The sequence below is a fragment of the Tachypleus tridentatus genome, chromosome 6 (genome assembly GCF_004210375.1).
Source record: "Tachypleus tridentatus isolate NWPU-2018 chromosome 6, ASM421037v1, whole genome shotgun sequence".
Taxonomy (NCBI): Eukaryota; Metazoa; Arthropoda; class Merostomata; order Xiphosura; family Limulidae; genus Tachypleus; species Tachypleus tridentatus.
The window spans coordinates 10644862-10652443 of record NC_134830.1 but is presented as its reverse complement, the minus strand read 5'-3'; positions in this window follow the sequence as shown (position 1 = coordinate 10652443).

Here is a 7582-nt window from a genome sequence, read left to right as displayed (position 1 = left end):
ATATCCGAGACCCTAACCCAACTATAGAAATTCCCAGTAACCAGTTAGCAACCCTCATAGAATTCACCACGATAAAGACCAACTTCATGTTCAACAACCAAAACTATATACAAACAAATGGCCTAAGCATGGGCAACCCAGTATCACCAGTTCTAGCCAATATTTTTTATGACACAAGTTGAAACACAAGCAATTAACACAGCATTACATCCACCACTATACTGGTACAGATATGTAGATGACACGGTTGCGGGATTCAAATCTACAGAACACATACTTAATTTTTTCAATCACATTAACTCTATACATCCCAACATTAACTTCACATGTGAACAGGAAGAAAGCAATCAAATATCATTTCTTAACCTCAAAATTACAAGAACTGACACACAATTCAAAACAGAAATCCACCGAAAAATCACCCATACTGGACTATACATTCCTTGGGACTCAGCACATGAAACAAAACAAAACTCAACATACTAAGAAACCAAATAAACACAGCCATAAAACTATGCTCACCAGATAAAATTAACGATGAATTAGACAAAATAAAACAATACTTCATCAACATCAATAAGTTTCCTCCACAAACCGTAGAAAACATTATACGCACACACCTAGACAAAAGCAAAATCAACCACCAACTAAAGTAAATACAGCTCACGAATCAAAAACCACGAAACCATATACTGCTGTATACCATATATTCCTGACATCAGCAAACAAATAACCAACATTTGGCAAAATTAGCAACAAAATATGACATTCCAGTTAATACCAAATTTATTCAAAAACCAGGCACAAAACTGAGGTCTATACTATGTAAAAACTACACTGACAAACACAACACCAACATTATTTATAAAATACAATGTGATAACTGCCACGACTTCTATATTGAGAAACAAGTAGGAAAATGGAAACCAGATTCAAAGAACATAAAAGTCACCTTCACACGTTTTCGAACACTGCAAGTCAAATAAACACAACATAACCACAGAAAACACTCAAATACTAAATAAAGAAACAAACATAAACAAACGCAAAATTAAAGAAGCCTTACTTATACAACAACTTAAACCCAAAATAAACCAATATAAAGGAACGCCTTTATACCTATATTAATATAATAAAATAAATAAAATTATATATTCAAACATCTAATACCGCCCTCTACATTTCGACACACAGTTACACAACCCCTTTCAAACATGTGGTCAGCTTCCGGTCAGTTACCTCTTTCTTTGTGAACCTGACGATGACCGAAGAAGGTCGAAACGTTGTTCGCTCTTCTATATAAAATATTTTCTCAACCCAAACGAGCCGTTTTTGCATATAAATTAAAAATACTTTGTCGTTTTTTAATTTCGCACAAAGTCACACGACGGCTATTTGCGCTAGCAGTCCTTAATTTAACAGTGTAAGACTAGAGGGAAGGCAGATAGTCATCATCACCCACCGCCAACTCTTAAGCTACTCTTTTACCAACGAATAGTTGGATTAACTGTAACGTTATAATCCCCCATGTCTGAAAGGGCAAGCGTGTTTGGTGCGACGGGGATTCGAAACCTGCGACCCCAAGATTACGAGTCGAACGCCTTGACCCACCGGGCCTAAAAAAAATACTTTGTAATAAAGCAAAATGAATTATAAGTTCCCACTGCATTTTCTGCAGACCGTTTGTTTTTTAGGAGTTTCGCGCAAAGCTACACGAGAGCAGTCCCTAATTTAGCAGTGTAAGATCAGAGGGAAGACTATCATTACCCATCGCCAACTTTTGCGCTACTCTTTTGCCAACGAATAGTGGGATTAGCCATAATATTATAACGCCCCCACTGCTGAAAGGGCGAGCATGTTTGTTGTGATGGGGATTTGACTTCTCAACCCTCAGAGTAGGAGTCGAGCGCCTTAACCACCTGACCATGCTGGGGAGACAGGTGTCTCCGTTGTAATGTGTAAAACAAATATACACGATCTTTTCTGTACGTTTAATAAATTTTGTTTAATTGTATGCTTTTATTCGGTTCACTTGTTTTATTTTCAGGTAAAACTAATTTTTCGCAGAAGCATAAGATCAGGATATTTGTAGAGTATGTTATGTTTAAAATCGTGAATGAGTTTTTTTAGCAGGTGAAATAATGAGATTGGACAGGTTTGAAGACAGAGAGGGAAAGCTTATCTGTTGGTGGATAATACTACATGGTTTACTCTGTGACATTGGTACAGACTCAATCAAAGGACGAACAATTAGCTACTAACCAGTTCAGGTGGGTGCTGCAATATAGCCACACTGATCTCTAGTGAAAGGATATTTCCTGTAGTCCCACCCATAAAGTACATGCAACAACCAGGTTTATCCATGGGTTATATGCAACAATAAGGCTTGCCCACTAGGTACATACCACTGTAAAATTTACTCACGGGACACATCCTTAAGCCAATATCTATGTCTCTGCCTGGACATCATCCAAGATGGGAAGAGCAAAACATCTGTTTCACTTGTGGACTAGTGGGGCTCTAGCAAAAGAACTACTTTTACCTTGCTACGCAACAAATACAGCCAGACTATAGGTTTCACCCATCAGATCAGCAGGTCCAGGATGACCACTAAAAATGGTGAACACTAGGGGGAAGTCCTCAAATGTTTTGACAGAGCCCAAGTCAGGTTTCACCATGAGTTATAGAAAGCCTGTTGAACTATTCAATGGACACCAAAGCATTGTCAGGGCTTGGTGGAGTTTGGTTATGTGTCAATAAGGGTACAAATGCAAGAAATTGAGTTCCTGATAGACAGAGGAGTAATAGGGAACTTGGTGGACTGTGCAATCTTTTAAGCACTCTGAGTGAGACAAAAGCTGTAGCCAGTGGATATTGACATTGTTCTGGTAAATGTTAATACATAAGATATTACAAGACAGGTGGATTTCTGATTCAGTCTGTAAGAATTTATCCACAGAATAAGATGTGACTTCGAGTCTCGTATCTGGAATTGATATGCTTGAGGTATAGATACTATGGACTCCATCTGCCTGTCAAACTGGATGATTAATGTATATCTGAGACTGCTTTTAGCACAGAAGACGACTTGTATGAATATATTGCAATTTCATTCATTCTGCATAATATACCAGCTACTCTTGAGTGACTAGTGGAGCTTACATGTGGTATATCATATTATATCATTTCTGCAGTAGAGGATGCTGATCATAAAGTTATATTTCAGAACGGCTAGTATGGGTATTAACACTTTTATTGATAAGGAGAGAACAATGTTTCGATCTTCCTAGGTCATCTAGTTGAAAACTACTGTTGGTGGGTGTATGCCATAGTTGACACTTCAGAAGCTCTATGGTGAGCATCTGAATGACCTTTACCTAGTATGAGTGCTCCTTGCTGTCTAGAAAGGCCAAGCCTATCTTGCGCTTAAAGAGGAGAGTGAAACATGTACAGGTAGCCTGTGGCACCTGCACAAACACTTAATTTGCAAAGAAGTGTGCAGTACTATTATTATCAACTCACAATTTCTCCAACGTTCTCCAACGTTGTTGTAAATAATGGTCCTCAGAGTTCTGTTGAAAGAAGTACTGTTGAGTTTGCATAACACTAATGCTCGAATGCTGAAGGATAACAAAATGTAACCCAAATTTCTCTAACATTCAGTGGCAGGTCTTCTAGCCATTCGTGAGTCAAACTATTCAGTGTTGTATAGTGTTACACTCAGAGTAAAACTGGCTGAGACAAGATAAACTCCAACAGAGCATTGTTGGGTTTCTTCTGCTGACGATAGACCTGAATATCTCTGGTCCATCTTGGATGCTCTAAGAGGCCATCAATAAATACTCATTAGCATAAATAACTTCAAAAGTTGGCTGAAGTTTATTTATAGTCAATATGGTAGCACAAGCAATAGTTGATGTGTTAACCAAGAACTGGAGCCAGTTCAACCACTAAATGTTCACTAAGCTTTGTAGAGTGTTGGGCAATGTGACAAAATCAGTTGTGATTATGGAAAATATCTGTTAGGTATGTGTATTAGCAATAAGTGGTTTTAGAAGTCATACAGCCAAAAGTATGCCTTTTGGAATAGTAACGTGAAAACGCAAATTGATATGCTTCTAGTGCATAAAACACAATGAAGAACTGCAAGCTAATTCTGAGTGAAATTATAGCTTTGCATTGCACTGGAAAAGTAAAAAAGAAAGATCTTGTCCAAAGAAACATATATTAAAGGATGGAGACTGGGGAAAATATAGGCAGAAACTGACAAAGAAAGGAAAAGAAAATCACAGACTATTAAAACAGCAGAAGAAAAGCGAACTATCGAGAAAAGAACGAATCACTGTAGCAAAGAAGGTATCTAGGAGGGTAAATTTTAAGAAGCGAAATTATAGGGAAGGATGATGGTAGAGCAATGTAGTACAGTAAAAGGTGAAACATGAAAGAGGCAAGAAACAACATGAATTACAACCATCATTTAACGTAAGAAAGTGCCTGCAAAAATGAAAAAGAAGGCGAGGAAGGAAGTGACTGATCCTGCAAGAGGCATTGGATAAACTATATAAGGAGCTGGAGAATTTTATAGTTAGAGCTATGAATAAAATGTTTAAAATAGCTAAAAACAGAAACAATTCATTGAGGATAAACATGTTAGCCATTTATAAAGACAATAATGGAAAATTGCAAGTAACTGTATAGGAAGTAAAGAAAAGATAGGAGGAATATTTGTAGGTACTGTTGAACAAGGACAATCCATTTGAACTGAGATTACTAAACCATACATCAAATGCCAAAGCTAAGGCAGAAGAGTCCACTGAGGAATTGAGGAAAGCGTTCGGTGAAGCAACGATGAGTAAGGTTGATAAAGAAGATTGGGTTATAACAGATATAGTAAAGACACTTGGGGGAATTAAAAGTTTGTAGGGTAATTAGAATGTTCCAAGCAGGTTATAATGAGAGTAAGGTACAAGAGGCATGAAGAGTTTTTACACTACTGCCCATTTTCAAGAAGAAGGACAATACTTATGAATGCGAAAATGATAGAGATTTAGAATTCTCATCACACTGTATGAAACTGATGGAGATAATCACTTATGAGACACTGCACAGAATATTGAAACAACAGCTAGAGGAAGAATGGTTTGGTTTCCGAAAATTAAAGGCACAGTAAATTCTTTATTTATTGTGAGACAGTAAAAATTGGAGTACCAATTGGATAGTTTGTGGGCTCTCCTGGATCTGGAAAAAGTATTACACAAGATGACTAAAAGGTTGATCCCATCAGTACTGATTATTTGTCATGACAAATAGTATATGTTATCATGGCCTTGTAAAGAGTATCAACTGTAAGAGTAAAATGTGTTTTAAACTCTTAGATGCTGTTGAAGTGAAGATTGGTCTACACCAAGCCTCAGGTCCTAGTTCACTGCTATTCATAAATATCGTGAATAACAACAGTAAGCAGTTAGATTTGGAAAGAGGTAAGAAACTGGTTTATACATATGATATAGTATTAGGACCAGACTAAAGAGAGGAGCTGAAGGAAATGTTATGTAAATAGAACAAAGTAATGAGCAATGTCATCAGCACTGAAGTTTCGTTTGAGGATAATGACAAACGGACTGAGAGAAAACAGGTAGGTTAGAAAGAGCAGAAGGTCTGGCAGAAAATTGTAGAGATGATGTTTGGTAAATTGTTAAAAGTCTTTTGTACAAAACCATGGTGAGTCCGGTCATGCTTCTTCATACAAAGACTTGAGTATTAAAGGAGTGTCCTCTAAAAAGTTTCGAAGTGATAAAATTGAGTTGGTTGAGATGTATTACAAGTGTGACTGTGAGAGAAGTGTAAGCCAAGCAAAGAAACTAGACAAGAAGTGAACGTTTATATTAAGGCTTGTATAACCAGAACGAAATCTCCTAAGCCAATGCTGTGCTGTGCGCTCATTAACTGTGCCATCACCAAATGCATTAATGTCGTCGTATTGTGACCAAGATTGAACTCGTAGAAATGATCTATTGTTTGTCTGGATTTATGAAGTGAATTTTGAGCTCCGAATAATTTTGAGGCAGTTTCATTATTTTTATAATAACTTTCCCAAGCAGCTTGTTAGGTCTGTAGTTTTTAGGGTTATTTTCAGATTTGCCCTCCTTTAGGAACATAAGAGCATCAGCCCATTCCTATGGGTTGGTATGTAGCCTGTTTTTCAGAGTAATATTCGATAATGCTTTTATATGTTCACACAAACACAGATATTCGTTTTTGAAAAGTATACTTTGATTCTTTTTAATTTACGCCACAAACTAGTACACATTTGTAAATAAAGTAAGACCCTAAGGGTAAAAACAAACAATAAAATATTTGCAAATCTAATGGTTAAAAGTGAGATTATTGCCTCTAACTGAATCAGCTTTACTGTGCGACACCCGAGCAGTCTGGACCCCTCATTTCTTTGTACTAAAACTGGGTTCTGTTTATATTACATTAATATGGTTGGCTACAAAGAGGGTCAGAGGATGTGCTGTGTGCAGTTCTATTGTCTAAAAATGGCAGCACATTTTAGATCAGATTGTGGTATTGTATACAATAAGTTTGAAATGTTAATTAAGTTTTTGTAACTAATATATCACCTTGTGTAAATTATAGAAATTCAATTAAAAGATTTTATTAGTTTTTTCTTATGTATTGCAACTACTAGGTTTAATCAAAGAATTTTATTTTATTTCATTTGGCGTTTTGAGTTGAAAATATAATTGAAAATAAACTTTGTATTATAGCTCATTTTAAAGTACAGACAAAATATTGTATTCTGTATAAAGTATATTTTAAATATAAAAATTTGGATTTGAAGCACTGGTTTATGTGAGTTTCAATCTACTAGTTTACGTTTATTCATCTTTAGAAACAGTTATTCTTGTAGATTGTATGTTTTGGATTTTGCACAAAGCTACACGAGGTCTGTCTGTGCTATTCTTGTAGATAAGGGTAAATCAGTTCTATTCTGTAGGGTCTAGTTAGATTTGACCCCAATTCCTTCATATTGAAACTGAGCTCATTCTATGAACAACAGGTGGTGAGATGAGAAAGAGACTGGATAAGGGAATGTAGCATGTGTTTCTGTAGTATAAATTGTAGTTTTTCATGATTCATTATTAAAGGGCTCATTTTATCCATGTAGCATGTACACGTTCTCAGGAATGAAGTTATGTTAATCTCATCCTTGACCATATGAATTTAATTAAAGATTACTGGATGAAGGTTAATTTTTAATTATTACCATGACGATTAGCTTAAAATAAAAAATAGTGAAGACGTATAATTTTTAATCATATTGTATGTTTTCTAATTGCTTTAGATATATATGATTGTTTTTAAATTTGCGTTAATTTATTTTGTGTGCAATTTTAGCATAAACAATTGGTCTATAAATCCATTTATGATGTCTTGTTCTAGTTACATTGCTTTTGTTCTCTATCTTATATAATGTGTATTTTCTCAAAGGGGTTTTGCAGTAACAAGTAGCATCTGGATTAAAACGATTAGCAACAGTAGTATTCTCTGGTCATAAAACTGACATTATTGGTGC